This window comes from Leptodactylus fuscus, chromosome 5 (genome assembly GCF_031893055.1).
Source record: "Leptodactylus fuscus isolate aLepFus1 chromosome 5, aLepFus1.hap2, whole genome shotgun sequence".
In the NCBI taxonomy this organism is placed as follows: domain Eukaryota; kingdom Metazoa; phylum Chordata; class Amphibia; order Anura; family Leptodactylidae; genus Leptodactylus; species Leptodactylus fuscus.
Window position 1 is genome coordinate 185,157,357 of NC_134269.1, and position 10,023 is coordinate 185,167,379.

The window sequence follows — 10,023 nt, forward strand, 5'->3', positions numbered from 1 at the left end:
TGTCCCTCTCCTGCCCCTGTACTAATATTACTGTAATACCCCATCATAATACTGTCCCTCTCCTGCCCCCATACTAATATTACTGCCCTAGTAATACCCCATCATAATACTGTCCCTCTCCTGCCCCTGTACTAATATTACTGCCCTAGTAATACCCCATCATAATACTGTCCCTCTCCTGCCCCCGTACTAATATTACTGTAATACCCCCATCATAATACTGTCCCTCTCCTGCCCCCGTACTAATATTACTGTAATACCCCATCATAATACTGTCCCTCTTCTGCCCCCGTACTAATATTACTGCCCTAGTAATAGCCACTCCATAACATTGTCCCTTCCCTGCCCCCGTACTGACACTATTGCCCTGGTAATATCATAATATTGTCCCTCTTCAGCCCCCGTACTGACACTATCGCCCCGCACCTTGTACTTACATGCCGGGCTCCGCGGTGTCGCCTCCTCAGGTTCTTCCTGCTCCTCCGCTCTGTCAGCTTCTCATCCTTATCTCCAGATGCACTCACTACAGTCACGTGAGGCTCAGGTCAGCTGATCGTCACCATGACAACTCTCACTCTTTTTTTTTTGCGCAACAAAAAACTTTATTGTTCTTACAGTGTTTATTTAATTTGTAACTCGATTAGAACAGATATTTGTCCTAATAGATTATGTATTACATGTACGTGACAGGTTACACTATATGCCGTGTCTTACTGCCACTAGGTGGCGCTGTAATGTAATATAATGCATACCTCCCAACTTTTGAAGAACCGAAAGAGGGACAAAATGTGTGGCGCGTGTAAAAATTTAGCCCCGCCCACTTTTGTGTTGACTCCGCCCGCTCGTTGATTTTTCATGTGCCCGCACACAGTATAATCGGTACTATTCCGTTATCGGGCCAGCAGCAGCGCAGTTCAGCAGCAGCTTTCGGGACAGCAGTTCAGCAGCGGGAATTACAATGACATCCGAGGACTGCTGGCCCGATGCTTGTGCCCAGTAACCAGTACATCGATGACCCCCCTCCCCCATCCTTCTCCTCCTGCCAGTGCTGCCCCCCAGCTCTCCTTACATCTTCCCCGTACCCTCTCCCCGCCACACGACTAGGCCTCACCTCAGCGCTAGTACCGAGACCGAAAGGAAAGACACCGGGGCTCAATCCAGGCCCTGACAAGAAACACGCCGACTATAGGAACGGTGAGCTACAGCGAGCCGGAGGGACAAACTTTCTGCAGCGTCCGGCGGCTATCTAGTAGCATTCATTGCTCAAGATTTACGGTGAGGCCTATTACAGGGAGAGGGTACGGGGCAGATGTAAGAAGAGCTGGGGGGCAGCACTGGAAGGAAGAGGAGGATGAGGGCATCGATCGATGTACTGCCTACTACACACAAGCACGGCCTCTATCATCGGGCCAGCATCGGCTTAGTCATGTGGCGGGGAGAGGGTACGGGGTAGATGTAAGGAGAGCTGGGGGGCAGCACTGGAAGGAGGAGGAGATGGAGGGGGGGTCATTGATGTACTGGCTACTGGGCACAAGCATCGGGCCAGCAGTCCTCGGATGTCATTGTAATTCCCGCTGCTGAACTGAACTGCTGTCCCGAAAGCTGGTGCTGAAATGCGCTGCTGCTGGCCCGATAACGGAATAGTACCAATCCTCCGACAGTCACCCGTAAATTATATGTCCCCCCTCTATCTCTCCCCCAGTTTCATATACACCCTTCATCTGCCCCCAGTTTCATGTCCCCCTTCCATCTCTTCCCCCAGATTCATGTCCCTCCATCTCTGCCCCCGGATTCATGTCCCTCCATCTCTGCCCCCGGATTCATGTCCCTCCATCTCTGCCCCCGGATTCATGTCCCTCCATCTCTGCCCCCGGATTCATGTCCCTCCATCTCTGCCCCCAGATTCATGTCCCCCCCATCTCTGTCCCCAGATTCATGTCCCCCATCTCTGCCCCCAGATTCATGTCCCCCATCTCTGCCCCCAGATTCATGTCCCCACATCTCTGCCCCCAGATTCATGTCCCCTCCATCTCTGCCCCCAGATTCATGTCCCCTCCATCTCTGCCCCCAGATTCATGTCTCCACATCTCTGCCCCCAGATTCATGTCCTTTCCATCTCTGCCCCCAGATTCATGTCCCCCATCTCTGCCCCCAGATTTATGTCCCCCATCTGTGCCCCCAGATTCATGTCCCCCCATCTCTGCCCTCAGATTCATGTCCCCTCCATCTCTGCCCTCAGATTCATGTTCCCCCATCTCTGCCCCAGATTCATGTCCCCTCCATCTCTGCCCCCAGATTCATGTTCCCCCATCTCTGCCCCCAGATTCATGTCCCCCATCTCTGCCCCCAGATTTATGTCCCCCATCTCTGCCCCCAGATTCATGTTCCTCCATCTCTGCCCCCGGATTCATGTCCCTCCATCTCTGCCCCCAGATTCATGTCCCCCATCTCTGCCCCCAGATTCATGTCCCCCCCATCTCTGTCCCCAGATTCATGTCCCCCATCTCTGCCCCCAGATTCATGTCCCCCATCTCTGCCCCCAGATTCATGTCCCCACATCTCTGCCCCCAGATTCATGTCCCCTCCATCTCTGCCCCCAGATTCATGTCCCCTCCATCTCTGCCCCCAGATTCATGTCTCCACATCTCTGCCCCCAGATTCATGTCCTTTCCATCTCTGCCCCCAGATTCATGTCCCCCATCTCTGCCCCCAGATTTATGTCCCCCATCTGTGCCCCCAGATTCATGTCCCCCCATCTCTGCCCTCAGATTCATGTCCCCTCCATCTCTGCCCTCAGATTCATGTTCCCCCATCTCTGCCCCAGATTCATGTCCCCTCCATCTCTGCCCCCAGATTCATGTTCCCCCATCTCTGCCCCCAGATTCATGTCCCCCATCTCTGCCCCCAGATTTATGTCCCCCATCTCTGCCCCCAGATTCATGTCCCCTCCATCTCTGCAACTCAGATTCATGTCCCCCATCTCTGCCCCCAGATTCATGTCCCCTCCATCTCTGCAACTCAGATTCATGTCCCCCATCTCTGCCCCCAGATTCATGTCCCCCATCTCTGCCCCCAGATTCATGTCCCCCATCTCTGCCCCAGATTCATGTCCCCCATCTCTGCTCCCAGATTCATGTCTCCACATCTCTGCCCCTAGATTCATGTCTCCACATCTCTGCCCCCAGATTCATGTCCTCTCCATCTCTGCTCCCAGATTCATGTCCCCCATCTCTGCCCCCAGATTTATGTCCCCCATCTCTGCCCCCAGATTCATGTCCCCTCCATCTCTGCCCCCAGATTCATGTCCCCACATCTCTGCCCCCAGTGTCATGCCGTCCTCTCCATCTCTGCCCCCAGTGTCATGCCGTCCTCTCCATCTCTGCCCCCAGTGTCATGCCGTCCCCTCCTTCATCTGCCCCCAGATTCACGTTCCACCTCCACATTAAACTTACCTTCTCCTCCGCTCCTTCGCCGCTCTCTGCCCGCCTCTCTCCCTGACACACGCGGCTGAAGCAGCTCGCGTGCTTGCTTCGCCGCTGCATCTCTCTCTCTCACTGACACATGCGGCTGAAGCGAGGAGCTGACCTGTGTCAGCTCCTCGCTTCGCTGCTCCCACCGGCTCCTGGCTTGTACATCGCGTCTACAAGCCAGGAGCCGGCGGCAGCAGCGAAGCGAGGAGCTGACACAGGTCAGCTCCTCGCTTCAGCCGCATGTGTCAGCGAGAGAGAGAGAGACGCAGCGGCGAAGCAAGCACGCGAGCAGCTTCAGCCGCATGTGTCAGGGAGAGAGGCGGGCAGCGGCGAAGCGAGGAGCTGACCTGTGTCAGCTCCTTGCTTCAGCCGCATATGTGTTCAACTCAGATCTGCGTCCTCTGGACGCAGATCTGAGTTGAAATCGGGACATACCTCCCTCCAACCGGGACCGCGGAACATGTCACCCAAATCGTGACTGGACGGTTGGGAGGTATGTATAATGGCCGTGTCTGCAGGATGCTTCCTCTAGTCCCATGGTGGCGCTGTGGTATTGCTAGACCTGTTTAACCTGTTCAGACCAAGTTTCCCTTAACCCCTTCCCACCAGCGCATTTTTCGATTTTCGTTTTTGATTTTTGTTTTGATTTTTCCGCTCTCAGAGCCATATGAGGGTTTAATGTTTGCAGGACAAATTGTTCTTCATGACGCTACCATTAGTTATTCTGTACAATGTAGTGGGAAGCCGGAAAATGGGGCAGATTTAATGAAAAACTGCATGTGTGCGACTTTCCTACGGGCTTCGTTTTACGGCGTTCACTGTGCAGCCAAAATGACACGCCATCTGTATCCGATTCTGAGGATACCAAACTTATAAAGTTGTATTTACATTTTAACCCCGTAACAAAAATCCAAAACTGTGCAAAAAAAGTATTTTTCTTAAAGTCGCCATATTCTGACACCCGTAACTTTTTTATACTTCCATGTAAAGGGGTACATAGGGTGTTTTTTTTTTTTGTGGGACCAGGTGTACTTTTTAGTTATACTATTATGGGGAATTGCTATTGCTCTGATCGGGAGGTCACTGCTCCCTTATTGTAACATCCTGAGCGTCTGCCATATTTAAGCACCCGAAGGAGTTACGCGCGTATCACATTCAAAGCAATAGGGGAAAAAACAGCCCATTCATTACTATGAGGAGCGCACGCCGCTAATTCGGAACATGTTACATGTTCAGAATCAGCAAGCGTATACTCCGTGTGAAGGGGCCCTTAAAGGGGTTTTCCAGGCAAAAAAAAAAAGAGGTCCTTTAGTTCTATTAATGGGTTAATGAGTGCACCCATATACCATTAACAGTGATTTCTGGGAGCTCCTGGCCTCCTCTACATGTGTTTACATGGAATCATATATAGACAGGCTACTAAAGATACAGAAACTCTTTGTGTTTACTGCAAGTACTAATGTAACAAAAAGCAAAAAAATGCCCACTCCAAGTAAAAGTCTGATAATTTTTGTTAATATAAGGAGTAAAAAAAAAAAAAAAAAAAATACAAAAATGTACATAGGGGTACAGGGTGTCTATTCACTAGGTGGGTTAGCCTAGGCTTTCTGCATTTTGTATATGGTTACCTTTTGTGTGATATATTTACCATCTGTGGCACTGTTTGTAGATTTACCTGTATTGGCTACTATAGCTTGTTTACATGTATATGCATATTTTTATGACAGTAACCATTACCTAGTATGTATACTTTGTTAACCATAGTCATCCATTCTCAGTTCTCTATGTCCGACCCTCCTTAGTGGTGATTTTTGTTGGTATTCCCTTCATGTATTATTCCCCCAGATGTACATTTTTGTATGTTTTTTACTCTTTATATTAATAAAAAATTTATGAGATTTTTATTAAGTGTGGGTATTTGTTTACATGGATGGCTTCCATTGCTTTTAGCCTACAACTACCATGTTGCATTGCTCTTCACACAGATCCCCTTCTCACTCCCTCCCTGTTTCCCTACTCTAGCCTATGGACTACTAGCACTAACTAACTAGCACTAACTAACTGGCCCCCACAATATTTAATCTCTTCTAGTTGCCACCACACTATACAGTCTCTTCCAGTTGCCCCTACAGTTCGCAGCCCCCTGCCATTGCTCCCACGGTATACATTTCCTCTACCAGTTACCACACACAGTTCGTAGCCCCTTGCCGTTGCCCCCAAAGTATACAGCCCCCTAGTTTAGACAGTATTTTGCATCAATATTTGTAAGCCAAAACCTGTGTGAGGTCTTTATCTGTGTTTTGGGGGCTGGCTGACAGTAGTAAAAAAAACCCTTAGCAAAGGTACAGTAATTACAAAGGCTGGTTCCAAAAAGTGACCCGGAGGTCAGAACCAGGCTGGAATCTCCGAGCCTATCATCAAAAAATTGCTGGATCAATTAAGGTAACTCCCCAGACAAGCCCTTTAAGCTATTGTCTCCAAGCATGCACATGTCCCATTTGGCCCCAATCATTCATAACCATATTTACCCCAAAATTTGTGGCAAAAAATAGTGAGATAAAACTCTAAACTAAAAATATTTAAAAAGAAATGGAGTTTTATCTCACTATTTTTTGCCACAAAATTGACTTTGCAATTAGACCCACCCATGCTTTTCTGACCATATTTACCCCCACACAGATTAATGCCCCTTTAGTGACCCTGACATGGTATCATGCCCCCACACAGGATAATGACCTTCTTAAGTTTCCCAGACAGTATAATGTCACCCTCATTACATTCCCTGCTCCCTCATTGTGACCTCCACACAAAAATGCATGAACAACAACAACAACAAAAAAATTAATACTTACCATCACCCATATTGCCCTTGACTGCTTTCAAGCTCCCAGTAGTAGAGAAAGGGAGTGAATGAGTGGGAATTGATGGCTCCCTTCTTCACCTCCTTTGGACACAGATAGGGTTGAGGCCGGGACATACCTTCAGGTGCCTTGAACTATGAGACAGCACCTAAAATCTGGGACTGTACCAATGAATCCAGGAAAGTTCTGAATTATTCTGCAGAGGTGCAAATCTTTCCATCATAGTTTTCACTATGTAGGTTCCACTTCTGATTTGGCTTACAAATACTGATGCAAAATACTAAGCAAATACTGACTGTGAGAAAATGATCTAAATGAGCTAAGGTAACATGGAGTGAACATAACAATCTGGCTTCCACTGTGTCGTTCACATGTACTTTCCTGTGCGGATGGGCCACCTGCAAAGGTTTAAAGTCGTGGCCGAACCTGCAGCAATAATTGGCACAGGGCACGTATACTGTATATCACTGTGTATATTGCAGAGGGTGGAGGGGATTGGTTTGCATTCTTCCATGACACTGCTACTGTACTGAGAGTAGGCTCTGTGGTGGAGATTTCTGTAAAGTTACATTGATGTGCTGCTGGACAGTTCAGAGACTTTATGGCAAAGCTCGCACCTCACTATGAATGCAGGCCGTGTGCCTAGATTGAAATTCATAATTTACTCCAGAGAAGTTTGGTGTAAACAATGATAAATCTGGCAGGGCTGGAGAAAAGAAAAAACTTTACACCAGGAAACTAGCTAAGGGCCCGTTCACACAGGCACAGAGGGGGCGGATTATGGCGCGTAATCCACGTCATAATCTGCCTCCTCACAATGGTGGTCTATGGAGACCGCTAGTGTTCTTTTTTCCGCTAGCGGCATGTCGCCACTAGCGGAAAAAAGAAGCGAGCTGCCCTTTCTGCCTGGCGGCAGCAACCTCTGAAGTCATTCATTTGAGCCGACTCTGCAGGGGGAAGCCGCGACCGCGACAGTCGTGGCAGGTGGGTTTTGACCAGAGAGTGACGCAGCACCCCCAGTCACTCTCGGCGCCAAAATCCGCCCCCCGTGTGAACTAGCCCTAAGGGGGCATAATAAATCACACCTTTTGCATCTATGGCCTAAATATTATATAGACTTATCCATTGTAAAAACTATGGAGAATAAGTGTCTGAGCACTTGTGGGCCCCATGGTTGAAACCTCATTTATAAGAGATCTATCCTCTATCATTAGTGGGGATACCTTTCCAAATCCTGAGCACAACAATGGGGGGCTTTCACATATCCCAAATAACAGCATATTTTTTCTGCATCGCCAATTACCGCACATGAAAACCATGTTGTAAAACTGCATCAATTCACAGTAACACACAGGCAGATGTACTAAGTGGCCTTTGACCATGTAGATGACATTATGCGGCACATGTCACACCCTAATAGCTAATGATGGCGGATCATGTCACGATCTTTGTGATAAATTATATCCAATGCCTGGTCTAATCACTAGTTTTAATTGATAGTCAATGACCAGCGACTAGAAATCTCTCAGCTCTGCCCCTAAGGGTTAGTTCACATGTGCATCTCCCGTGCGGGTTTTGACACAGAGAGAGATGCGACGAGCCGCGTCTCTCTCTGGTCAAAACCCGCCTGCTGCGACCATCGCGGTCGCGGCTTTCCCCTCCTATGTCGGCTCGAATGAATGAGCCGACATAGGAGGGTGCTGCCGCTAGGCGGAAGCCACGGTCCAGCGCGCCGCGGTTTCCGCCTGAAGATAGAACATGTCGCTTTTTTTCTCCGCTAGCAGCAGCCCGCCGCTAGCGGAAAAAAGAAGCCCGGCGGTCTGCATAGACCACCATTGTAAAGGGGCGGATTTTGAAGCGAAATCCGCTGTCAAAATCCGCCCCTTTGCCCACGTGTGAACGAGCCCTAAGAACAGTCAGAGTAGGCTACAAGTATCCGGCTGAACGTTAATATTGAGTGTAACTTTACAGATTTCTACGCACATGACCTTGTAGAACATGTTACTGCTTGTGTCCTGCTTGTACTTTACTGAATTGAGGAAATGAACAGGAAAATTATTGCATAAATCTTAGTCATAAAAGGCAGTTAGAATATTTTGTCATTTATACATTTAAAGAGGACCTTTCACCGATTTGGGCACAGGCAGTTCTATATACTGCTGGAAAGCTGACAGTGCGCTGAATTCAGCGCACTATCAGCTTTCCCGATATGTGCCCCGGGTAAAGCGCTATCGGTCCCGATACTGTAGCTCTTTACAGTCAGAAGGGCGTTCCTGACAGTCTGCCAGGAACGTCCTTCTCCACAGCAGCGCCTATAGTGCTGTACAGTGTGTGTGGGGAAGAACGCCCCCTCCCCTCCTGATAATACTCATCTATGGATGAGCACTGTGAGCAGAGGGAGGGGGCGTTCCTCCCCGCTTTCTCAGTACAGCGCAGGATTTGTTTTATTATAGGTCCCATGTGTACAGTGCCGTGCTCCATTGTATGTTCACTTTCAGCTGTAAGAAGTACTAGTAGTCTTATGTGGGCTCTAGTTGTAAAGCCAACCACTGGTAATGGATCCTTTGCCAATACACCGAGGTCCACCAGTCACTGACATATTCAGATTTCTGTAACTTTGAATACATATTGTAGCAATAGTAATTCACCTTTAAAGGAGGCTCTGACATAATTTTAGTATGTAATAAAGAATGCTGAGGGGTCTATAATCAAACTATTATTCACCTCTCTCCAGGACCCTGATTCCACCACCGGCAGCTCCATTCATCTCTATTAAGGGCCCAGGTGACCACTGCAGTTATGTTAGGGGATCACTGTAGATAATCACAAGCCTCCGCAGTCACCTCTTCATAAACAGCACGTCATAGCAGTCATATGCCATTTGTGAAGAGGTCATCGCTGATGCCTGGGATTTTCTGTAGTGGTCGGCTAACATAAGTAGGTTGTCAGTGGTGATGTCAGCTGGGGGACCTGTATACGGACAAATGGAGTTGACACTGCTGAAGACCGAGGCCTGGGAATTGCCCTTCAGTGGTAGTACTAAATTAAATTAAATTAATTTAAAAAAATGAGTTGGACAACCCCTTTAAAGGGATTCTATCATTAAAACTCATTTTTTTCTGCCTAACACGTAGGAATAGCCTTAGGAAAGGCTATTCTTCTCCTACCTTTAGATGTCTTCTCCGCGCCGCTGTTCGGTATATAATGCGGTTTTCGTCGGTATGCAAATGAGTTCTCTCGCAGCACTGGGGACGTCCCCAATGCTGCAGGAGAACTCTCCAGCGCTGCCTCCATCTTCTTCAGGAACAGGTTTTCTTTGCGTCTTCTTCCGGCGGAGGCTTCAAACTTCTAGGCCTCAGGCCTAGGGCAAAGCTGACTGCACATGCCCGCCGGCCACAAGAAAATGGCCACTAACACAGTATTGCAAGCGGCTATTTTCTTGTGGCCGGCAGGCATGCACAGTCCGCTGCCTGAGGGCTAGAAGTTTGAAGCCACCACCGGAAGAAGACGCAAACAAGACCTGTTCCTTAAGAAGATGGAGGCGGTGCTGAAGAGTTCTCTCGCAGCATTGGGGAAGCCCCAGTGATGTTTAAGCGCTGGGGCCCGCCCCCAGTCCTGCAAGAGAACTCATTTGCATACAGTCAAAAAACGGATTATATACCGAACAGCGGCGTGGAGAAGACATCTAAAGG

The 10,023-nt window shown here is 48.7% G+C and overlaps 1 protein-coding gene across 2 annotated transcripts in view; it reads right to left on the reverse strand.

Moving 5' to 3' along the window:
- LOC142203820 (proton-coupled amino acid transporter 1-like) overlaps positions 1-550 on the reverse strand; it is a 57,454-nt gene extending 56,904 nt beyond the window's left edge. The window contains exon 1 of one of the 2 annotated variants that reach the window (XM_075274888.1): positions 438-550. The gene's annotated coding sequence lies outside the window, so the exon portion shown is untranslated. Of the gene's footprint in view, positions 1-426 lie in introns of both variants that reach the window. The other variant, XM_075274889.1, reaches the window with a different exon arrangement.
- Positions 551-10,023: the final 9,473 nt, after the last annotated feature.